Source organism: Pectinophora gossypiella, chromosome 17 (assembly GCF_024362695.1).
Source record: "Pectinophora gossypiella chromosome 17, ilPecGoss1.1, whole genome shotgun sequence".
NCBI classification, from domain to species: domain Eukaryota; kingdom Metazoa; phylum Arthropoda; class Insecta; order Lepidoptera; family Gelechiidae; genus Pectinophora; species Pectinophora gossypiella.
In genome coordinates, this window is record NC_065420.1 from 8,005,922 (window position 1) to 8,032,938 (window position 27,017).

The 27,017-nt window shown below is 37.2% G+C and overlaps 1 long non-coding RNA gene across 1 annotated transcript; it reads left to right on the plus strand.

The window, feature by feature from the left end:
- Positions 1-378: 378 nt before the first annotated feature.
- Positions 379-1,133, plus strand: LOC126374279 (uncharacterized). The gene is made up of 2 exons (XR_007567424.1): positions 379-527; positions 782-1,133. It is a non-coding gene; the product is annotated as an uncharacterized LOC126374279 (long non-coding RNA).
- The last annotated feature ends 25,884 nt before the right edge of the window (positions 1,134-27,017 follow it).

A 27,017-nucleotide genomic window follows, 5' to 3' on the forward strand; every position in this document is an offset into this window, starting at 1 on the left:
AATTTATTAAAATTGTTCAATTTTATTTGATCCTAACTAATAAATATAACAGAATAAATTCGAAAGTGAGTTTGATTGTGTGTTACGTTACAGCACAGCAATAACTAATAAATAGTACTACCTATAGAAGAAACACTCTCCACGCGTTTGGAGCCAGGGACAAATATTTTAGGTACTTACTTACTTATTAGGTATTACTTATCTAAATCAAAATTCATTTTATATTATTCAGGCAACGGGTTTAATGATTATAATCACGGTACCTACTTAAACATAATAGTTATGTTTGGTATTCTTGTAACACCTGTTTTTAGATTTCCGACAAGGCTGAATCGCATGCGAGTGTGTGCCTCCGCGCTTGGAAAAAGTTGTGTCAAATTAACATTATCGAATGACGATGGCAACTTAAAAAAGATTAAGATGACCAAAGACTAGGCTGTATGGGTTAAGTTCCCTTTGCATGCCTTATGTTTTAAAGTGGTGTATAGGCCACGTCAATGATATTGAAATGATGTTCAGATCTTCTGGTGAGTTTTTTTGTATTTATTATCTCTGAACTTTGGCTAAAAATAAGTTCCACATGTCCATGACAATGGCTTAACCTCACTATCTTTCTTTCAGTGTAAAACCCTCAGAATAATAAGTGTAAAACCACCTAAAAACAATGGCTTAGTACATTGACTATCGATTATGCTGTTATACCGTCACACGTAATGTGGTTTACCTATGTTTCCGCGACTTAACGGGGTAGACAGATCTGTAATATGTCGTTTTGTTCCAGGGTTCAAAGTCCAACTTGGATGTCTATCTTCAAGGGCTACCTGGGGATTTCCCCATTAAGATCATGTTGTGTTTACACTCGGAGTAATTGTCTTCTACATCTACATCATGCTTTTCGTCTAGGACCTGCTATCCAGCGGTTTGCTTCATGATTTTGCCTAAGACCTGCCGTCCAGGCACTTAATATATCACTTTTTGGGTGAAACTTTAGCGTTTAAGTGGTTTGACTAATCTTTGCTTGATTGTAATAACAGGATTATTCCTAAATTTGTGTTATCATGAAATAACCTAGACGTGCTAAACTCTTTCCTGTACTTATAAGAAGAAGTAATGTTAATATACATTTTTTAAAAGTGAAATTTTTAATTCCATCCCCTTTGCTTTGCTTGCAATAGGAGAGTATCCTGTTCAAGGCGCCCAATCCTACTCTCTATTTTTTTGCACTCTATTAAGATCCCTTTTATTCTCTGAGTTCGGCAACTAACACCCATGCCCTGGGACCAACCCTTTCTCAATGCCCTGCCGACGGCGTCCTAGAGGTAGGGTGGGCTCATCCCCACACATAGGCTACGCAGGAAGTTTCATCCTTCGAAATATCCATTACAAGATTTTTAAAGCAGAATTTAACTTAACGAGGCCTATGTTTACGCCGGCCTGTATTTACATGATAAATGTACTTAATTTTTTTTTTCAATATTCTACCCCTTCTATGAAACAGACGTGATGCTATGTTATGTCCTTTATTACCTGTAGTTCTAACTGATCAGTTCTACCGTGGAACTATTGTATTATTTCACAATATAAAGAAGGTATTGGTCTTTTTAAAACAATGTTTATAAAAATATAATTATTATAATCAAAATGGATTTCATTAGTTGCAGCCATTTTCTCCACATACCTATAATTATTTTGTTTCTTAAAAGGTAAGTAACTAGGAAAATAATAAGATGAAAAATAATTGTAAGTATTTGTCTATTTAAACCAAATTATAAATAAAAAGAATAGGTCTAACACTACTACTTATATAAAAACAACAAACTGAAAAGTATAAGAAAACAGCAAAACAGTTTTTACCATAACTGTACAATAACGTCAAAACTCGCTCGACGTAAAGGGAAAACAAGGCCACTCGCCGTAAAGAGAGTCGCCGTAGCGCGGGTCGCCGTTCGGAAAGTCGCTGTCAACGCTACAATTCGTTTCTACACACAGATAGAACGCAATCCCTAAATCAAAAACTGTCAGGTCTACAATCAAACTATTAGACAACTGAATTCTGTCAGAAATCCAAATCGAATTATTTTTTCGTTTGCTCGATTTCTGACGGAAATTATTTATCCTCTGAAGCTGTAATAGGACTGCGGGTCATTCCCATGTTATGTTAAATGTAAAAATAAACTTTTTTCTTTTCAACTAGACAAGACGATGTGAAGTCATGTCATGTACGAATAATAATTATAGTAGCACACCACGGAAGCCGTCATGAACTACTTGTCATCAATTGTAATGAAGTCAATATAACAATGACCACTTACTGTTCAATAAAATTTTATGGTGGTAATATTGTGCCTTCGATAACAGTAATGTACTGGAGACATGCAATACAATTATCTTTAGTACTTGTAAGTTTGTACGTAGTTATTAGTTGCGTAGTGTTGGCATGATACCGACGACTTCGTGATTCAAGTGATTTTAATTGGTAAATTGTTGTGTTGGTAATAATGATAGGATAGGGGACAGCTGATAATGACACATGTTTAAAATGAATCTAGTGCGATAACATAATCAATTCCACTATGTCGATGCAACTATACTTGCTTAAGGGGTGTACATACAAAACTTCACTTTATATACGTATTTTTTAGTAGCTACATTGATTTTGATTTTTTTTTATGCATACCCCATCAAGGGTTTGCTCTTGGCCCCAGACATGCTCGAAGACATTGACGAGGCCTAAGATGGAACGAGCTCGCCCGGAAGGTGTCTGTTCACTCTGGCCTTGAAAACACCCGGGTAATATGCATTCGAAAATGCAGAAGACGGCAGAGAATAATGCAATTATTTGCGTTAAACAACTAGTTGTATAGCTGTTTCTTTTCAGTAAGAATTTGTTAACTTAACGTGAAATAATTTTGATTATTCGATACTGGCAGTTACATAAATATATTTATGTACTTAATATAAATCAACTCCTCTTGCCTAATTTTAAGAAGAGAGTCAAAGAGCACTTTTTATCCATAGAGTATTCGTAGTCTAAGTATATTGTTATATATATAATAGGTATGTATGTAGGTATATTTATATGTGTATATATTTATAGAGGCTTAGGCATATGGTTGTATATATATATATATATATATATATTTAAACGGTTTTATATGTAGATATTATTATTATAATGTATTTAATATATTGCACCTCTTTTTATTCTTCCGCAGTTACTCTAATACTACCTCTGGGTTGGCTGGAAGAGATCTGTCTTAGAGATAAGTCCACCCTTGTAAACGTCCAATTCTTGTTTGTGATGTAACTAGTTGTTAAGTGCAATAAAGTATATTATCAACTCCTCCAAACTAGAGTGTTTGTTTGGTTAACATAATGATTGTTCTAGAGCTCAAACACTGTTATGTATTCTCAATAAAACCTATCAAACACCTTGTTAGCAATAGTACAGTTATGAGCAGGGCAATATATATTGATTTCGGGTCACTTGTCTTATTGGTCTGACACTTACTGCGCGATCTTGACCCCACTTTAGATCAATCGTAATGGAAAGGACATTACGTGTTCATAGGTGAATACTGGCAGGGATTGATCTTAAGTAAAGATACCTAAACGAACAAACGATTTTTTTTTATATTGGCTAAGTATGTTGGCTCAACTATGCCTGATGGTAAACATAGAGAAGCCCTAATTGCAGTAGCAACTGAAAAGCAATGAGTCAGTTTCGAATCAGTTGCGACTACTAGATTTTGATAAACAGTATAACTTGAACTATGACGTCATACGTAAATAAAAGAAGACAAATGTGAACTTAATGTTCTTGATGAGTCGTAGCAACTCGGGAGTTCATAATGATTACATCTACATAATCCGATATCACTGTTCGATGTGGGTGTTATTGATACACTTACAATAACTCTATATCACACACGACAGAAACACATTACAGACAAACATTCAGTACAAAAGACGGCATTACAATTTTCATAGGTACGCTCACGAGTAATAATATGTATACTTACACTTTGAAACCATGTCACATTTACTTTTTTGACAAAGTTACATTTACAGTAACTCTATACGAAAGAAACACATTACATACCTACACAATTACTTACAGACAAACATTTAATACAAAATATGGTCACGAGTACTAATATGTATACACTTTGAAACCCTGTGACATAAACTTTTTTGACAAATTAAACCATAAGTGATATGATAATGCGACAGGGTTCTAAAGTGGGTACATGATATTGCTCATCAAGACTGTACTTTCAATCTTCTTGCAAAGAAAATCAATTAAATTATCTTCGACAAATTAAAGCTCTTATTCGTGGAATGACCTTTTGAGTGCCAGGATTGCTAACGGATCGCGTTGATTGGTCGGATTGTTTGTCGTAGCCTCTGTTTACTAACTCCAGTCAAATAAAATTGAACTCCATTGACGACACAATTAGCCGTACTTCAGTAGACATCCAATTAAAAACAAGGCCGGACTTAATGCGTTTCTATTAGATTTTTGACGAGATTTCTTCTACCTCCTGTTCACCTGATTTTGAGTATTAGGAAATATAGAAAATTTAATTGAACGAAACTTTGATTTAGGAACACTTTTGGAAATGTTGAGTTTTTATTCTTGTTTGGAACTCACTGAAACCCATGTAGGGTTTGGGTTAAACTTCAATATAATTAAAACAGAACCGCAGAACTAACTGGAACTACTGAAAGTACCTAAGTTTTTATGGGTGGATGAAGAGTTGCTGTTTTATCTATCTATCTATCTATATCAACCTAAATTCATATCCAATTTTGGAGGTAGGCCAAGAGGCAACATGGAAGACCATGTTCCGACGATCTTGGTCTTGGGCTACCGACATCCAGCCATATCCGGCGTGCCGCACATTGTCGTCCTTCCATCTCATTGGTGGTCTTCCTCTCGGTCTTGTGAATGCTCGTGGGAGCCACTCTAACAATCGCCGGGTCCATCTTTCTTCGCTCATTCAAGCAATGTATCCCGCCCATCTCCACTTGACGCAATTACTTTAACCACACCACTTTACCACTTTTTTGCCGTTTTATACATACCTATTATTCCTTATTCTACGCCAGAAGTCCTCCCGCAGGAAGGTGTCCAACTTGTTCGTCGGCGATTACACTACGAAAACAATGATGTCTCTGTCGCGACGTAACTCCGGCTGCTACACGTTCAAGAGAAGATTAGCCTTCATCTCGATGTAGGCACAGACGCGACAAGTTCATAACTGTGATCCCGATCATGGTTCTGAGTTGATATCAAGTGGAAATTTCCTGTCGGAAAACTCATGAAAGTTTTAGTGTCTTTTCTAATTATTTTCAGTCCCATATTGTGTTCTAATATCGTAAGACCGAATGTCCTTTTAAAATCCAAACCCCATTGTTTAACTATTGTGTCTGGAAATCTCGGCCGCGACATGTTAAGCTACATAAGATAAAAAAATTAAATAAAAATGAGACATTATTAATAACCATCACTGTAAATCGTGTACGTATAGGTAGTCTAGCGACTGTTCGCGTTACTCGATTTACATTGAAAACTTAAGATCTTAATTAAAAATTTCCGACAAGAAAAACACTAACCATCGTTTTTAGTACAATCAAATAGACGTTCTATTTTTTTCATAACGGTGTCACTAACATCCTGTATAAAAGTATGGAGACTTAAGTATGTGTGTATTTGTTAGATGAACATATTGTGATCTACGGTCTGTGCTCGCTTAGACGACCTCAGGCATGATATTTTAAAAGTACTGTGTATATAAAATTCCATCACAAAGTGAATTTCTAAAGAAAATATTATCATAGAAAGATGTGACGGATAGAATTTCCTGTCATATTTTAGGGTTGCTTTGATTGTTACGAGTACGTTGTGTGCTACGGCTTTACCAACAGGGTTTTCTCAAATAAAGACATGTTTATTTGCGTTTCGTAGATAGCAATAAAATATTCGAACTTGAAGACGGATTTACGATCTCAACGCTATATACGAAGAAGCGGGTTTTGCCTTTATAACAACATTAGCATCTGTATACTGCACAATAAACTCTTACTACCCTGTTTTAAATATAGTATTTCTATCGGACCTTCGATTTGTAATTTTACATATTGCGTGCGTCATTATCTCATTCGAAGAATGGTGTTTCATTCGAGGTAACATTTTATGTGAAATGTAATAATTTATTAATACCTCATAGTTTTTCACGGAAATCTACTAGCATTCTGAAATAGTATGTTTGCTTCACAAAATATATAAAAGTACTTACTGTTTTGAAAGCAAATACTACTATTAATCACGTCAATATCTAAAACAAAATCAAAGCAAATGAGGTAATAGGTGTGTACCGTACATACAACAGCAAGATTATCTAAAACATTTAAGTAGCTTTTTTCATAACATATTACGCAATATAAATTATGAGGTTTTATCATCATCTCCCTTGCAGTATCCCGCTTTTTACAGGGTCCGCTTACCTAACCTGAAGATTTGACAGGTCCGGCTTTTTTACAGAAGCGACTGCCTGTCTATGAAGGGAAAACAAGCCCAACACACATACCTCCGAAAATGCATTTCTCGGGAATGAAGGAAAATATGTGTTGTATAATTTTAAATACCTAAGTCAATCCAAGACATGAGTTGGTTATCAGACACAATATGTCTTGGAACCGCCTAACCGAACGAGTCTCGGCTCAAGTTTTTTATTCTCTCCAATTGATGGGCTTGTTTCTTACGAAGATTTATTACTGGATAAGCTTGATATATCGCCACCATATGAGGATTCTCTTGATGGACATTAGAAGATTTTCTCATTGTTTCGTGAAGTGGTTCCGTCTGAGCGGATTAGGTACCGTCTTTATATCTTCAGACTGTGGATAATGAAATATTTGAACGACTGTTATTGCAGAGCGTGTGTGGGCGAACAAGTTAGGACTTTGTTCTTTCAAAAATACTCAGACAGGAACATAATATTATATTACATAAGGAGTTATGAGAATGTTAAAAAGAGTTAATTGGCGTTACTTGTAATGATATATCTCATTCTAAAAGTGTTTTTGATAGAGATCTCATCATCAGCCTCTTAAGTAGGTGTTTTTTTTATGTATAGGTATAAGACGTGTACATACATACATACATAAACTCACGCCCGTAATCCCTAATGGGGTGGGCAGAGCCACAAGTAATCAAAGACAACTTGTAGCCACTGTTGATACGAAGTCCAAAGATGGATATGATGAACCTTATGGTGATAAGGGATCAGCCTATCGCCCATAACATTAGTCCATCATGTTAGAGGACACAAGACGTGTGTTTGTATTATTTTTAAATATTGTGCGAAAAAATATATTTTTATTGAAAATTCAATTAGGCGACCTCGGTCATTTTCTATGGTTGTCATAATATAGTCATATGATCGAATGTTCGTTTAAAATCTGGAAATCTCGTAACACCCTAGAAAGGTTAAATGAACTTGTTTTGTATATACGTACCTACATCTATAAGTAAATAAAAATATATTATTAACGTTTATAAACACAATTTACAAACCCACTGTAAGCTCATGTTTACAAAAACATACAATCAAATTATCTCACTATTCGATAAAATAATTACTTATGAATTATAATCATGTTTGATTTTACCGAGTAACTCGATTTATTTCAGTAGGTAAATTAACATTTATATGAAATGCTACTAGCAATAAGGTACTGATAACACAAATTGATTTCAATGTTTGTTCAGTCGAATAAAGTAATTGGTTTTTATCTTATATTATAAGGTGTGGTGACAGTTTCATATAAAATAGGTTATGTAATGTATAAGAACAGGAGCTTATTATTCAGTAAATTACATATTTGCGCTACTCATCTACCGCCATCAAGTCAGATAATTTTAAAGAAACGTGACTTATACGAGTACGACTAATTTAGAACTAATAATCCCCATACAATAGCCTTTAGAGATACAGATAATATGGATATACTGTTCGATGACTTTTAAGGAACCCAACGGGATTAATTTTTCGGTCTTGGGACAAGGCGGCCCAGGTAAGTTATGTTAAAATAAAGATAGGCTGTGTACGGGATGTAAGGGGAACCAATATCGGGATGATGCCAAGTGGAAAATGGAGGAAAGCCTGTCAGATCCCTTACGTGTTATTACGGAATATGTTATAGGTCAAGTTTTATAAAGAACATGAGGATTGTCAGATGGAGTTGATTAATTTTATAGTGGACAGCAAAGTCAAAGTATAACAAGCTCTTACCAAGCTCTTAACAAGTTCTTACCTGTAGTCGTTACATGAGCCATGTCAGGGGCCTCAGTAATAACCCTGGCACCGGGGTTGATGAGGTTGATATTCCACCTCTAAACCCACACGATAAGAAGAAGACAAGCTCTTAGATAAAGAAGCCAGCTTAATCAGAATCAGAATCATTTATTCAGCGTAATTATCATGGAAAAACTTGTTGAAGGTCAATGTAAGATTTTTGAATCATTACTTTGCGCTATTTAACATGTATTTGTATTTTTAAAAGTCGTCAAAATTTAGGACTGATAACCAATCACACAACATAACATAGAATCAAGCCTATATCGCCGAAAGGCTAGCTTCCAACTACGTGCAAGTCTCGTGTAATAGGATCCTGTAAACAACATGATAATTATCTATGATCCAAACATTCATTCAAATGACGAAGTGGGATTAGGATTGATACATACATACATTAACTCACGCTTATTTCCCACCGGCAGAGACTATAGAATTCCATTTGCTTCGATCCTGACACACTTATCTTGCTTCCTCCACATTCATCAATCGCTTTATACACGCACGCCGCCGGTTCAGAGTAGATCGCATTAAACCTTTTCACATTAAACATCTCCAATTTGGTCAATGTAAGTCCTTCTAGCTGTATGTCTAGGTATATTAGGATTGATGTAGATAAAGAACAGCGTTTCAGCGTTCCGTTTTCATGGAAAGCTTAATTTTCCGTTATTACTTAAGGCAGCTAATTCGTAGACTACTAAGGTAGTCTGTTCGAAAATTGGAATCCGAATAGACTAATCTTTCCCAGCGGAAGACTTTATAGTTGCTGTGTTTAATGAAGACCACGATCCTTTCGCCACATCACTTAAGCCCGTGGAATCTCTCAGCTATCTCGTGCCGCTGAAATCGTTAAGCTTTGAACTATTTTTAGACTTTTAATTATTTTAAAGAAACACAATAGGAGCAAAAAATAAAGAAAAATCAGAGGGATTTCCCGAGCAATCACAATAAAACAAGCGTTCCGGGGTTTCTAATCTAATCGTTAATCTAAATAATATGGCTGGGTTTGTATAGTGCGCTCTCCGTCTTGCGGCTGTGATAAATGCTGGTTTTGGTCGCTATTGTGCTTAAAATGGACCGGATTGCGGGTGACAGGCCTTTTTATTTTCAGTAGTGAACCCCGTAGCCTAGTTATACCTACTTGTTGAGTAATATCGGAAGCGGTCAGTCACTAGATGGGTACCCTAGCCATAGAGGCGGCCAATCAGCTCTCGACACCAAACACTTCAGAACCCCGATACCGATCCCGCCGGCGGCGTGGTAGACGATTCCCCTCATTCAGCGCTTTATCGCTATCGACCGATATCGGGTCGATTAATATTTTCAAATATTCTTCCTCTCTGACGACACCCTGAGCCGACGATCGCGCCCAACTGGGCACCCTCAGGCCTGTTGTCTTAAATATTGTGCCGGTAGAGAGCCCTCCCGCGCTCCCCATTTGTCCAAGTAATGCCATCTGCGGCAAAATCAACAATAAGTCACGTAAAAAAAAGAAAAAAAACTAGATGGGTACTGCTCAGAACCTTCAATTTCGGGTTCTTCGTGCTTAGGTAGGCACGTAAACATGTTACCATGCGTACCACGTGATTTTGTTCGTATTTTTACAGAACGACATGACTTATTTGGGTTCACAAATTAGGACCAATCGACAAAACGGCATAATTATATCGACAAAATTTTATCATGTTGCGCATATTAGCCCTACTGGGCGTATCGCACTTATTTATATTTTCACTCAGAACCGTAATTTGCAAAAGCGAGATAATGCGACTCAGCAGGATCGACGAGGCGGTCGCGTGCGGTTGCATGGTGCCACGCGCTTTTGCACGCACACTATACTTACTGTGGGAAACCAAATGCCAAGAAATAAAAGTTTAAAAACTAAACTCGACTATAGAAAAATCACGCTCTAAAAAGTATGAAACAACAAAATAGGTATATTTCACTGAAATTTTTCCATTGTTCACATTGAATTTAGCGTCACCTCATTTGTTAAATTCTGACAGGTGGTTTAAAAGTTACGTTAGTACAGACGTGCACACACACTTACATACATGCATACATAGCGGTTAAATACATTAACCTCCTTTTTGTTTCGGCGAAGTCGGGTAAAAAGAACAGCGTACTTACAGCACAGGCGAAGGAGTTAGAACAAATACAGTTCCATGTTGCCCTGTGATTCAACCCTTAATGGCAATAAAATCTCATTGCGTGTCTGTAGTACTGTGCATTTAGTTTCAGCCTGCCACAGGTTGATTTATTTTTATAGGCCAGGCTAATTCATCCGCATTACTCGAAATAGAACAAATAACAGCCTTCGTGTTCGTGGTTGTGAAAAACTAAGATGTTCTCCCCAATTTATATTTACTTGGGAAAGTGTACCTCATTTGTAAAATGATCCGACGATCTTTTGTCTTCGAATTGGCGTTATTTTTGTTCCAAATACGAAAAGACAGTATGCCCAATATGCTGCGTCCTTGACTATAAGTTTTACACAATCATTATAATTATTTTTTTCAAAGAATGTTCATTTTCTTTTTACATCTAATTTTTTTTTAGGCTACAAACTTTATTAGGCTATCGATGAACAATAATAAGCTAAATTAATTTCAATTAATTATAGTTTGAAATAACGTTTAGTATTTTTTTTTTATGAGGAGCTCGGTGGCGCAGCGGTTAACGCGCTCGGTCTGTGATTGTTGAAGTTAAGCAACTTTCGCAAAGGCCGGTCATAGGATGGGTGACAACAAAAAAAAGTTTTCATCTCGAACTCCTCCGTGCTTCGGAAGGCACGTTAAGCCATTGGTCCCGGCTGCATTAGCAGTCGTTAAATAACCACCAATCAGCACTGGGCCCGCGTGGTGGTTTAAGGCCCGATCTCCCTATCCATGCATAGGGAAGGCTCGTGCCCCTGCAGTGGGGACGTTAATGGGCTGGTGATGATGATTTATTTTTATAACACTTCAGCTATACAGCATATTATAAAGCATATTATACATCAATACTCATTGATGTATACTATTGAATATATCGACATTTATTGACATAATTATACGGGTTTTCTTCACTACTTACTGTGTATGTGTGTTTTACTGTGGGTGTATGACTAAATAATACATCAATGGTATGTAAATTCCTCACATAATATCACTTTTTCATTTAATAAATCGAAATGCCTTTCTGACACGTACTTACATTTTTAAAAGAGTAAAGTTCATTTTCCTACACGTAATCCCTTTGCAATTTCCTCCTTTTATTTTACTGGATTTTGCCTGTGACTTTCTTTGCATGAATTTTGTTTATTTAATCATTTTATTTAAGTATATTTAATATAATGGATTTCAGCTAGACTCTGAATGATGAATCGACACTTTCCTTACCTACCGCCACGTGCTACTGCCTAACCAAATCAAAGGTAAATAAAAAATGTAAAATACTAAGTAATTATTGTGATATAAATATTTCTATTAGATGTACATGTTACTATTACATACTCATTCCTACAGACAAACTGTTTAAACAGTTTTGCAGGGTATTGATAAATTGTATATTTAGTATTAAGATTTAAAAAATAATTCTTCTATCGTGTGGGTTCTGAGGTGAATTACCAACCTCATCAACCCTGGTTATTATTGAGCCGCCAAAGCCCCGACAAGGCTCATGTAACGACTACTTACTTACATCAGTAAGTAGTAACCGGGACCAACGGCTTAACGTGCCTTCCGAAGCACGGATCATCTTACTTTTTGGATAATCAGACGATCAGCCTGTAATGACCTAACCAAACTAGGGATCACGAAGTGATGTTTGTGATATGTCCCCACCGGGATTCGAACCCGGGACCTCCGGATCGTGAGCCCAATGCTCAACCATACCACGGAGGTCGTATTTACAGTAATCCTTGCTTAATGTAAAAAAATAAAGGTGATTTTCTCTTGAAGTTTTTCATTTATCATTGTGGCAGGTAAGTGGAGGAAAAAATACGTCTAAAGAAATGGTCCACTATTAAATGTTATAAATAGCTATGAGAAATTTGTTTTTATTTCTCATTTGTCATTCTTCCTATCTCGTACAAGCTAAACAAGCTTTTTTTGAAAAGTATTTGTTGAAAATATAGACATGGACAAATTAATCTCGCGGGCCTCCACATAATGATGTAAGTAAGTACTTGTAATAATCTTCAGGAACTATTTCCTTTCTTGCCCTTGTCCTTTTCTAAAAGAGATGTGAGTTCTTTTGATATTGACCACATGGCTTGGAAGAAGCTCGCCGATGATTAAAATTTGAGGCGTCAAGCTCGCGACGACACCCGGGGCCTATTTTGTAAAACTTACAATTGTAAATTACAATGACAATTTGATGTACATTGCGGAGTTTGTGATCACGAATATTTTACAGTTTCATATTAGCTACGTACTGAACATCAAATTGTCGTTGTAATTTACAATTGTAAGTTTTATAAAACAGGCCCCTGGTTATTGACTCTGCCGAGTAGGAGAATGATACGACATCAAGCTGATAACATTCAACTGTCGGAGGCTTGTCCTGTGGAGGGTGCACGAGACAAGCATCCGACAGTTTAATGTGGGCAGGTGCCCACAGGCCTGTTGTCTTAAACGTTGTACCGAGTGAGAGCCTTCAGCACTCCCCATTTGTCCGGCCAAGTAGTTAATGTCATCTGCGGCAAATCTACTATAAGTCACATCATAATATATATATATATATATATATATATATATATATATATATATATATAATATATATATATAAATATATTGATGTGACCACCTGATATTAACTCAGAATAATGGTCTGAATCATTCCCCTCAGTATTCGTTACTACGACGTCACTTACACCCCGCACAAGTACATGCGGTAGCCATACAAGTAGGTCTGGGTGTTAGTGATACCGTAACGAATACTGAGGGGGATGGCTCAGACCATGATTCTGAGTTAATATCAAGTGGAATTTTCAGTCTGAATATTCATGAAAATTTTTGTGTTTTTTTTAATTATTTTCAGTTCCATACTTTTGCGACGGAAAATTCCACTTGATATCATCTCAGGATCATGGCCTCAATCACCCCTCAAAGTTTTCGTTACGATGTCACTAACACCCTATATATATATATATATTGCTCCTCCAGAATAGGCTTGCAATGAAAAAAAGTTCACAACTTCAAGACAATGATGTCATACTCGTCTACGTCTGAAGCAGACGTTTAAGGCCTATGATTTCCTTTCTTATTACAATCATACATTCACACACACATAATGTGTGAATCAGTATCTAATGACAAGATTTAAGTCATTAGCTCTGGTGGCAAGCGCCTAAGTATAAGTAAGTAGGTAACAATCCAAACTCAATTAATCTTTCGTACAACTTTCTCTGAACTTATTGTTAGGCGCAAGTAAGATCGGCGAACATGACTAAATTCAGACTTTTGGGCAAATTTAATATTACTTCGCCACTTAGAAGTGAGGCACAAAGCCGTTCCTTTTTGCTGTGATGTAGTTTCGAAATAGTAAACTTTTTTACAAAAAATAATTAAATAGAAATAATTGTACATTACGAACATACAAAGAACGAATAAAATTATTGCTATTTTAAAATATCAGGAGAGGCAGTGAACGATAACATCATCTCTAATATTGGGGATGGACTAATATAGAGGTATAGTTCAGGTTAATTATGACACCGAATTTCCACATACATACATACATACATAAACTCACGCCCGTAATCCCTAATGGGGTGGGCAGAGCCACAAGTAATCAAAGACAACTTGCAGCCACTGTTGATACGATGTCGTAAGCTGGATATGATGAACCTTATGGTGATAAGGGATCAGCCTATCGCCCATAACATTAGTCCATCATGTTATAGGACACAGTCCCTCTGTCGGTTTTTACGACATGCCCGGGAAGACAAGCAGCTGAACGTTTTCTATGCTTTTTTTTTACCGAATTTCCAGCCTATAGATATATAATTAAATACAAATGGTTGGCATCTCACTAGACGTGTTATACTCGCTTAATCCTCCGGAACCAAATTATTAATCAAATTGATTATTAACTTTGGGAGCCGTGTCGATGTCTGTCAAGAGTTAGTCCCGTATTATGTTCCGGTATTTATGTCCTGTGAGAGTAGAGCGCGGTATACGGGCTTAGACTTCCGAGAATGAGTTTGGAAATACAAGTTTATGCGAAGTTTACTCACGTTTTAAGTGATTTTAGACATGGTTAAGGATTATAATGAACAAGAGTTCTGTAATTAGTCCCTGCGCAGTAAAGTATTACGGTCAATGGGTACTTAACAGAAGATTTCTGTCAAGGGAAGTGCAATAACTCTTAAAGCAAGAAATGCGTACAGTAACCTAGCTATATTATAACCTATCATCTGTCAGCCGATGCAAGTCGTTTTTGCTAATTATTTTATACAGGAGGTGATAAAAAATATATTTAAAAACTTGTTTAGAATCCGTCTCTTCTTCTATCGCGTGGATTGTGAGGTGGGGAACCAACCTCATCAACCCTGGTGTCAGGGTTAGTATTGAGCCGCCAAAGGCCCCTGTCATCTCATGTAACGACTACTTACTTACATTAGTAGTAACCGGGACTAAGGGCTTAACGTACCTTCCGAAGCACGGATCATTTTACTTTCGGACAATCAGGCGATCAGCGTGTAATGTCCTAACCAAACTAGGGACCACAAAGTATTTTTTGGTGGGGACATCCCCACCGGGAATCGAACCCAGGGCCTCCGTGAGATCGTGAGCATTCAACGACTGGACCATGGAGGTCGTTTAGAATCCGTGATAGCTCTCTGTTTGCTTATCAAAACAATGATGATGTCACTAGAAGCGACTTGATTTTCCTTTGGTTATAGACTAAGTGACATCACACTAAATTCAAAGTAGCGCATTCTAGAGGACATAAACTGATGAAGTTCAAAGAACTATCCAAGAGTATTGTGTTGGGTATTAATCAAATCATGCAAGAACTTAATTAGCAAATTCAAGTAGTAGTAAAATCAAGTAATTTACATATTACTTGATTTTACCCCGCGGGTTTGATTGTTTTTTTGACTAAAAACTACGTAATCATCAGTCGATGACTCAGCTCAGACCTGATCCAAATAGGTTTTGTATCCAAACCTTAATTAAAATACGTAATGCAATCACGTTATCTCAATACATAAGACCCCCAAGAAAGTTTAAAAATAAAGACCGGACTATGGAGAAATTAAGTTTTTTCACGACAATTTGTTTATTTTATAACCTATCCAATAGGTAGGTATTGGTTATAGTAATTTTCAGATGATAGCTGAAATCGTATGCTATTTAACATAATATCACTACTATAGCTATGTCCGTGGCCTCACTCAGCAGGGTCCGCAGAATATCAGCGTCGTGGCTCACGCTGCGACTTATGCTGAACGAGGTCCTTTTATTCCGGCCGGACGCCACCGCACCGCAGGCGATCGGGCTGTCAGTAGTTTAAAAAAAAGGAAAAAAAAAGATTGTATCTCAATTGGGGTAGTCAGAGATACGTCCACAGCAAGAACTATTTACCTGCACCTATGTTTAATACGATCTCTTTAAATTTAAAATATATCATTATGTTCATATTATGTTTTAATTCAATGTACATACCTGAAACTCCACCGAACTTCGTATTTTTAATCTTTACGAAAAAAATTGTCTTATCATAGGGCTACTGCAATACAGGGGAAACCCTAGTGCAGGGCCCGCTTTTAATTTGTGTTAATTTTACATTATTTGGTAAATAAATATTTTTTACTTTTTTTACCTCACTTCGCCTTCTGTTAAACTAAGGTGATAGAGATCGCTTGCTCAACTCGCATGCGAAAGTATATACCTGTCTCATCTTGCAAATGATAGTGCTTCGTGAAATGGGTATATATTTTCGAACGCGAGTTAAGGCAAGCGATTTAAAAATAATGCTCGTGTCCTGCAACGAAGTGTGTAACAGCGATCGATGCGATAACGAAGTTGCTACTCGGATATTGCATCCCGCATAGCTCCGTAAATCAAACCCCGAACCACACGGTACGATTTCTTAACATAATAATAAATAATGTCACGACCATGGTGTAAGAAGACCTATCTAAGAAAGAAACGTTGCTATTTGACATTTGTTTGCATTACGCACTTACTTTTATGTGCGCAAATGTCGCGATTCGCGATGTCTGTGGCCTCACTCGGCAGGATACCAGCGTCATGGTTCACGCCGCGACTTAGGCTGAACGACGTCCTTTTATTCCGAACGCTACCGCAGATTATCGGGCTATCAGTAGTTTAAAAAAAAAAGAAAAAAAAACTATATCTCAATTGAGGTAGTCAGTGGTACGCCCATAGCAACATGAACTACGTAAAAACTCACTGAGCATTCTGTTAAACCAAGCTGATAGATGGTAAGCCGTATCGCCGCCGTCTATGATGATCGAAGCAACTATGATAGTGAAGATTGCACTTAGTACACAGATTAATAATACAAAGTAAGTAATACTATCTGTTTCCTATAATATAATATGTCTTCTATACACCTTTGTGCGCTTAATAAAGAGCTTTGTATTGTGTATCCAATGCTAGACTTATTCGATGTTTCTTAAAAGACATCACTTGCCTTTAGACACTAAAACATGTGACTGCAATTTTATTTTGTAGTGACTTTTAGTCCTAGACTAACTGTTAGTTTTTGTATGTTAAATAACTCACTGCTTTTAAAGTGCCTGTTCAAAGCACCTGTTGAGTTCCAACTTGCAAATGCCTCCGTGTGTGCGTATCGCGACAATCAAGTTATATCTAGGAATTTTATTGGACTAGAAAGTTAATAAGTGACTTGTGAGTGACTGGTTACGTTACTCTGATGCAGGCGATTATAGCCAATTATCGATCGATAAATTCAATTTGCTGGTATTATCCCTTATCCGCGATGAAGAGGTTCCATGATTAATTGGAGGATACCGAGATAACACCGTTAGACAGGGATTAATGAATAATAAACACTGCTGATAAATACGTTTTAAGAACCAAGTTTAATATTGGAACCCGCCGATTATTTATACTTCTATTGCTATTTTGTATATGTCATTTTTGTTGAAATTATGTGTAAGTACTTAATAAAGTGTTTTGTATTGCATTGTACAGACGTAAATTAGGGATTAGGAAACTGGTTTTTATATATGAATACAAGTATTTGTCGGTTCTTATTTTATAATTCCGAAAATTTAGATTGTTGGTAGAAACTAGCGATCGAACATAATAGTTCGTTGGTAGGTTTAGGCTACAATACATTATCTTATGTTCTAAGATGATATTTTATACTGTTACTTATAAATAAATTTCAGGACTGACCATTGAACTTGGCACCCATTTCAATATCACTTCTTTTGTAGTTGAAGTCAACAACCAAGGCATTTATCATAATATTGAACTTGGCTCTCATTTCACATTTATGTTTTTGAATGGTAATATTTTTACAGAATACTATTTTATGTAGATCGTTTTAAGTTATATTGCATTATTAACTTATAACTGTATTGCACCGTCCCCGACTCCACTATGTAGCAAGTTCTTTCACTGTAAGGTTGCCTGGAAGAAGTTGCTATTTATCGATAAGGCCGATTGTGCTTCTCTTGTCACTTTTGTAATTGTTTTAGTGTTGTGTTTATATGTGCAATAAAGCGTTTTTGTATAGTATACTTTTGAATTGATGATATTAGTACCCACGATATTGTTCTAGCTGCCATTAAAAAGCTCCATAGGCATTTACCCATTCTCATTTAGTTATCCACTACCTTTGATAAAATATTCAACTGGTACAAAGATAAATAATAGAGAGATCATTTCAGCATTGGAGTTTACGTAGGAAACAAAATACGAGTAGAACCAAAATAATATTTACTTACTTACTTTTGGGATTCTGTTAAAATCATATTAGATTGAAATATCCTGTATATTATCTCCCTTTGTGAAAGGCATTTCGTTATTTTAGCAGTAGCTATGAATATAATTATATTACGTACAAAATAAGGTTTTAATAATTTCCCTATCACCGTAGAATAAAGAATAATACGATGTGTAGAACGGTAACTCTTCGCCCCCCGCTTCGCCAACCAATTCGTATCGAGAGACGACGTCACTTCCTCTGGGTCTTACTAAAGTTTTAAATGGCTGTAAGCCGCTAAGGAGTTAAGAAGCGCACATACGCGTTAGGCAGCGTGCGATGAGAATGAAATTTTTGTATGCAGTGTCCGGGGTGTGCTACTACTATTTATTTCGATTTCTGTGATACTGAAAACCTCTGCAGGCCTAGCACGCTATGTAAGCGGGACGCGACGCGAAATAAACAAGGTCCTTGATACCGCGACTATCGGAACATCGACGATTTTTTTCAAGATATCGGAATATCTTATTATTATAGTTTTTTGAGGAGCTCGGTGGCGCAGCGGTTAACGCGCTCGGTGACCGAGCCTCGGTCTGCGATTGTTGAAGTAAAGCAACAAGCGACCACAAAAAAAAAAGTTTCCATCTCGAGCTCCTCCGTGCTGCAGAAGGCACGTTAAGCCGTTAGTCCCGGCTGCATTAGCAGTCGTTAATAACCATCAATCCGCACTGGGCCCGCGTGATGGTTTAAGGCCCGATCTCCCTACCCATCCATAGGGAATGCCCGTGCCCCAGCAGTGGGGACGTTAATGGGCTGATGATGACGATGATGATGATGATTTTTTTTAACATCATTTGTGTGACAAACTTTTCATATTTAAGTCGCGAGCAAGTCAATGCGTGAGTGTGGAACCTTAACTCGTCTGTCAAATTTGACAACTCGCGTTGTGACATTTACTCTTAGACGTTCAACTTTGACATTAGCGTGCTAGGCCTACTGTTGTGTGGACAGATGTGGACAGGAAAAGATTATTTTAATTGTTTATTTACAAAAGCAAAATTTACGGGTCACGGAATACTTGTTATTCATAATAATCAACCATCAAGTCACATTACCTCCAAGTTTAAGGGTAAACAAATGAATCTGAATTGCAAATTATATGTAACTAAACACGTAATGCTATTTTATCATAATATAATATAATTATTATCTTTACAAAGCCGTGGTAGCCCAGTTGGTAGAACGCTTGTTTCTCACTTTGAGGTCGCAGGTTCGAATTCAGCACAGGCCTAAACCAATGATTGTCGAATTTGTTTTCGAATTAATATAATAATGTTTGGATCATAAATGATTATCACGTGCTCAGCGGTAAAGGAAAACATCGTGAGGAAACTCACATTCCCAAGAAATGCATTTCCAGAGGTATGTGAACTAAAATGTATTGGGCTGGTTTTCTCTTCGCGGGTTGGGAGGTCAGACAGGCCGGACCAAACGCAAACCGGACCTATCAAATCGTCAGGTAAGCGGACCCTGTGAAAACGGGATAATGCTAGGGGGAGTTCACAAAGCATCTACTTACTTACCTTGTTTAAAAGTATATATAAATCCAGCTTAACAATGTTTCATTCATCGAATTTCTTTGAATCTTGATCGTTCTAGAATATAATTGAGAGCTTTTAGTCCTTTTATGTGTTGTTACCTTTATGACGCGAGACATTGAAGTTCTGATAGCGTATTTATAACATAAATAACGATATTTTCCACGTTCCACCTATAACCATTCAGGTGTAGGCTGGCGCAAGGGTGCTAATGGAAGAGCTAAATTGAACGGAAATGCAATTTCGAATCCCTCTCGACGTCGGTATGAGTACCCTTTCAATAGCTTACACCTCCAACGTCACGATGAAGTAGGGGCAAAAATATGAGAACATTTTTCTATTTATTTTGTTTTTATTGATTGTGTCCTTGTTTTCTGACGAATACGTAATACCTACGTGTATCAGACAAACATCACCACCTATCACGTTGGTCTAACAGAAAGTTCGTTGGTGTTTTACTTAGTTTACCTTGCAATGGATGTACCTCTGACTACCCCAATTGAAATATAGCCGTGAGCATATGCATGTATTAGATAAAAAAGAATCATATTTCTATGCTAGATGCAGTCCAAGGGCGAGGAAAATAATAGAACAAAAGCGCTGCAGTTAAATAGCAATAACATAATATAACATCACGCCTGCTTCCCAAAACGGGTAGGCAGAGGTGTGTAGTATATATAGCCACTTCTCGCCGGCTATGTTTAAGTCCCATGTAATAGTGGTCGAGCCTATTGCCATTAACCGGGCACCAATCCTGGAAACTACGTGATAATATATTATCTAAACATGAATTCAAACTCATAAAGTCTAATTCAATGGTTTAGTCAGGCGATGTAAGGCTTCACGTTCTGTGAACAAGGCTATCACGGTTTCTGAGTATGGGTGATGAGTAGTATTTTTTTTTATAAACATTTCAGTAACGCTCACTAAAATAACGTTCGACTATACTATAATGAATCCTTTTAAATACAAACTTTAGAATTTCTTTAGTACTTGCAATCAGTCCAATCAGTTTCTTACAAAGTAATAAATTAACTGGTTGCACTTCAGACCATCTGGTTACATGTCGTTTCTGTAATATACCAAAAACACCTACAAAGACATAAATTTTATAATTATGACAACTTATGGTTCATAATTTCACCACTGTTTACAAATAATTCGCTGGGCTCAGTGACTGAACTTTTGCTCTTTGATTGTGCATTGTTCTCAGATGTAGTCAGCATCTGTGTAAACTGAAAATTAACGACTAAGCATAATATAAAGTTATGCTCTACTCGTTAGAAGTTGAGAACAGAATTGGGTAAGGACAAAGTTTTAAGTTACAAAGTCACACCGAATTTTAGTTTGAAACAAAGTACCCCTAATGACATATTGAAAGTTATTATCTTCCGCTTCCTTGTTATTGCGTGGTTTCTGCCACGTGCGGATTCAAACTCAAACTCAAAAATACCTATGTTTTTAATTTAAAAATTCACATTTGGAATCGTAAAATTTTAAATACTTTTTCGAACGTCTGATCCGCCTAAAACTACTTAAACTACTACTTCTCGCAGCCTGTAAAGCCGAAGGAAAATAGTTGTATGAAAAACCTCGCCATAGGGCTCTAGACGTTCATAAAATAAACGTTCATTAAATTAGTGGCCTGACTAATAGTTGCAATGCCCTTACCGGGTCCATGTTGATACTGTAATACCATTTTGTACGAACACATGGTCACAATGAAACATTTCTATTTCTACTTGTATTATTTTCACGTGGAAAAGGTTTGAGCTCGTGTAGATTTTGGAAACAATCAAATTTATTTTTTTCAGTGTAATATGTTAGAACGTTGCCTGGCATTGTTTCAAAAAAGTGTTTTCGATAGCCACATATATTTTTACTTACAAGTTTTTTTTTTTGAAAAGTAGTTCTACTACCATAATTTTATGCCATCGCCATGGGCAACAAATTTATTGGCTATTCATTGCCATTCTGTTATATAATTCTTGTAGTAACGAAACGAACAAGCCTCAAATTCTACCTAATACGTAGAGTTTGTAACTTTAGAGTTTGTATAGTTAGGGCGTGTAGAGTTTGGCTCTTGGCTCTACATGAGATCTGATAACTTTTTGACACTGCAATCGATATGACCTCGTTTTGGTAACATATTACAGGAAAATGATAGGTAGTAGGAACTTTTACATGCCTAACATAGCCTAACATATACGCAAGCTTGGATAAATAAGCGGTAAAATGATTATATAAACTTCATTTCACTCCGCCAAAATGTTACGGCTAAGTCAGTTTTAAAGCGACATATTTCCTCTTCAAGGAAGATATCAGTGAAGTTTTTGGACAGAAATATCTCTTGTGCAGAAGTACGATTTATATTGTTTCGTTTGTGAGAGTTTTGTATTTGCAAATTTATTTTCTTCAAACATGAGTCACATTTAACTGCGTTTTTGGCGAGCCTACCACAAAAAGACAAGCAAGATCAAGCCACTGGAAAAGCTTTAAATGTAAGTACCTACCTTATTTGTCTCTTAACCCATTTAATGAAATATTTCGTTACATGCTTGTAATATTTTACATTCGAACCAGTGTCCGTAACGTTTTATCTAAAAAATTCGGTACTAAAATGGATATTATGATTGATAGACGGCTAGAGGACTTCCCGACTTGTAATATCGGGGATTGATGAAGCGCATTTATGTGTCTCTTTTTATAAACTGCGGTCATAGTCGCTTGATCGACCAACTTTCCTTTTTCCATAATATCATATAATATGTCACTGTGTGAAAACCTTCAGAGGGTTAGAGTGAATAAACATTTTATTTTTTTTGTTTGCGTGCATACATCTCTTTTTTGGAGATAAAGGCGCGATTTTATGTTATGTTAAGGCATAGATGTGTTGCTTATTAACAAATAGTCTTTAAATATAAATTAATTAATATAATCTTCTTCTTCTGTCGTGTGGGTTGTGAGGTGGATTACCAACCCCATACTTGGTGTCAGGGTTATTATTGAGCCAAAGGCCCCTGACATGGCTCATGTAACAACTACTAACTTATATCAGTTAGTAGTAACCGGCACCAATGGCTTAACGTGCATTCCGATGCACCGATCAAACTTTCGGACAATCAGGTGATCAGCCTGAAATGTCCTAACCAAACTAAGGATCACAGACGATTTTTGTGATATGTCCCCACCGGTATTCGAACCCCAACCCACGGATCGTGAGCCCAATGCCCTACCATTGGACCACTGAGGCCGTAAAATTAATATAAAAAATAAAAATTGTAACGTACAGTCGTGAGCTATATAATGTACCCACTTTAGGACTCTGTCGCACTAACATATTTGACATGGTACCAAAGTGTATCCATATTAATGCTCGTGACCGTACATGGAAGATCAGGAATCGCAACGGACAACGATGTAAAACTGATTAGCAATTTTATTACTAGGCAATATATTTTTATTTTAGCCCAAGCCTTATACGATTCCGTTTACAAAACTGTCATTCTTAGACGTAGATTGAGTACTAAGTTGAATTGGAATAGCGTAATTCATCAAAGTTTTGTGAAGGTTCCCTCCATCCATCACAATATCTTATGTGGCCTCGGATAACTTCATTATAACATAATTATATATGATACGTTAAAGTTTCGGCCTATTTCACTAGGGCAACATGGTTCCGCCACCAGAAAAATGAATGCAGTTTTTTATTGTGGAACTGTACTTTGTTGCACATTTCACAACCAATTTGTTGCTGGCAACTATGGCGCAATCATGGTGCGTCCGCCAACTGCGTCGGTGCGCGGTGTCATGTCGCCAAGTATCGCTCACGCCCACACAGTTGTTGCTTTAGTAACTAATCCTATCAACACCTTTTTTATATTCAAACTGAATCCAATTCCCACGACTACTTAAGTGCACTATAAATTCGAAGTTATAAATTCATTCCGCCTTATTACAAAATGAAGTTTAAAGATAAACTGGGTTTAAAATAATAATCCCGAAAAAATACGACGGAATTTAATGAAACTAATTGACAAGTCGTAATAATTATTATTCTATGCAGGATCTGCGACAGTAGAGCCGCGCGCCGGCTTCTTTCGTGACACGGGCTAACCTAGTTTTATCTTTTTTCGAGGTTTTGTTAATAACACTGTCGATGTTGAGCGAAGTTTAATCTGTCTAATGCCTTATTTAATTTTCAGATCATTACTTACATCATAGTACCATCACAATAGTAGGTAGTAAAAAAAATAGCTGATGTTAGTTTTCTAGCCAGGATTGCTCAAGCTAAGATAGATTGTCCGGATCTCCCCTGCAGTATCAAGTTACAGGTACCAAATAAACAACTTCGTCGGAATTGCTTGCTTCACGTTCCTCGTTGTCGCACGAACTACAGAAGTAATAGCTATCTGCATCAGTGCATGAGTTTATTTAATAGCATCAATGCTGAGTGTGATCTGTTTTGCGGTACCAGTAGATCTATTAAATCATTGTCTGCCAGTGGTCATTACAGCTCCTAGTTAGGTTTGGTTTAGGTACTTTAGGTTATTTGGTTTAGGTACTTATATTATATTTATTTTTTTAGGTTTGCTTATGTTTTGTTTTTAGTTTTGTTTTATGTTTTTTCTTTTGTTTATATAATTATTATGTAGTGTTCTTACTTCCGTAAACTGTTTTTTTCTATTTGTGGTAGCTTGTAATTAGCCCTTATTTTTTACTAAGATTTAGTCTGAGTAAATAATATATGCTGTAAGCTCTCCGAATAAAATAAAATACTAAAATTTTAACATTCTGTTTGGTTTTTTCTTTGTCACGTGTTTATTACTTAGTAACTTTCTTGTTTTACCTTTGCAAATACCGCTGTTATTATTATTTTATAACACGTTTTTACAGACAAATATTTTACCCTAGTGTCAGTTACTCGTAATTTAAAACGTCATAACTCCATTCGTTTTATTTAAACAAAGATTGTCGTACATTGAACTTAGAAAAGACGCAAACACCATTATAATAAGTACGTCTGTAGATAAAGAGGAGCTCGGTGGCGCAGCGGTTAACGCGCTCGGTCTGCGATTGTTGAAGTTAAGCAACTTTCGCAAAGGCCGGTTATAGGATGGGTGACCACAAAAAGAAGTTTTCACCTCGAGCTCCACCGTGCTTCGGAAGGCACGTTAAGCCGTTGGTCCCGGCTGCATTAGCAGTCGTTAATAAACATCAATCCGCACTGGGCCCGCGTGATGGTTTAAAACCCGATCTCCCTATCCATCCATAGGAAAGGCCCGTGCCCCAGCAGTTGGGACGTTAATAGGTTGATGATGATGATGATGAGATAAAGAGGTGAAATGCGTATAGCAATCCATCTTATACAATTTTTTTGCATTAATTTTATTTGTTCTTCATATTGATAGCTTCCACCCAGACTATTCTACAAGATTGTAGATAGCTGTCAACATTGTCAAACCTAGTCTTTCGACTATCTCTTATCAATCAATCTGCTTTGTAAAACACTGAAGGGAGCGGTTCAGTGGCTGCATGGCGCGGGTAATGCTATCTTACGGTGAAAAGTTGTACAATCTTGTCGCATAGATATAATACAAGCTCACGACTATAGGTAATCCATTGGGTCACTAACAAGTAACACCCTCTATACGTCCCACTCCTGGGCACAGGCCTCCCCTCAATCAACCGTAGGAGGTATGGAGCATACTCCACCACGCTGCTCCACTGCGGGTTGGTGGAGGTATTTTTACGGCTAATAGCCGATACCAACGGCTTAACGTGCCCTCCGAAGCACGGAGTCAACTTATTTTTTCAGACAATCAGGTGATTCAAGCCTGTAATGTCCTTAGAAAACAAAGGACAGTCTCACAAAGTGATTTCGACAATGTCCCCATCAGGAATCGAACCCGGACCTCCAGATCGTGAGCCTCACGCTCTAACCACTAGACCACGGAGGCTGTTCATCCATTGGGGAAGTCAGGTACATTCATCGCAAGATAAACCTCCCGAGCTTTCGACTCAGTTACTATTACAGCATAGAATAAACAATAATACTTCATAATTGTAGAGTGTGTGTGAGAAACAGCTTTCGTGGTCTAGTGGTGCGAGAGTTAGGCTCACCATCTGGAGGTCCGGGTTCGATTTCCGATGGGGACATTGTCGAAATCACTTTGTGAGACTGTCCTTTCTTTGGAAATTGATTGTATGAAAAAGTAAAACTTATGATTCCGTGATTCAGAGGGCACGTTGGTCCCGGCTATTAACCGTAAACTCACATCTACCAACCCGGAGTGGAGCAGCGTGGTGGAATATGCTCCATACCCCATCCGATTCATTGAGGCGAGGCCTGTGCCCAGCAGTGGGACGTATATAGGCTGTTTATGATTATGATAATTGTAGAGTAAAGGCAACATCTTCTATGGTCCAGTGGTTGAGCATTAAGCTCATAATCCAGAGACTCACTTCCTGGTCCCTAGTTTGGTTAGGACATTACAGGCTGATCACCTTATTGTCCGAAAGTAAGATGATCCATGCCTCGGCAGGTACGTTAAGCCGTTGGGAGTAACTTACACTGGGCGATAGAATAAACAAGTTTTAGTACGTAGAAGTTTGTAGAACTTTCCAGCATAAGTTGGTCTGACCCTGCACAGATCCGCTTAACGTTGTGGCGACCCTAAAGGATTAGTGGTATCTCATATTAGTTAGGCTGTTCCGGGACGCTGAAACGCCTATGAAATCACGTTCGTTTGTTTAAACAAAAATACAGCAAGGATACTTTTCGGTAGTCGGGAACCTGATGAAAAAACATAATAAGTATCGCCGCTTTGAAAATGGTTTGTCAATAGATTTTTTGTAGTTAAATACGAGGGACCTATAATGTAGGTAGTAGGTCAATACCACAGGTCAATACTAATGCTTGGTGGGTGCGGCTTGAAACTTGCTACTTACGGAAAAAGAACTGCCCTTTAAAAGACTAAGTATAATATAATTAAAACACATAATAACGGGTTCTTACCGCGTTTAAAATAGGGATATGAGACTCCCGATATTTCGACACTGTTGCAAGTGTCATGATCACGGGATGACTAATGAGATTGGAGTGGAGTAGGAAGAAACCGTTATTATGTGTTTTATTATGATA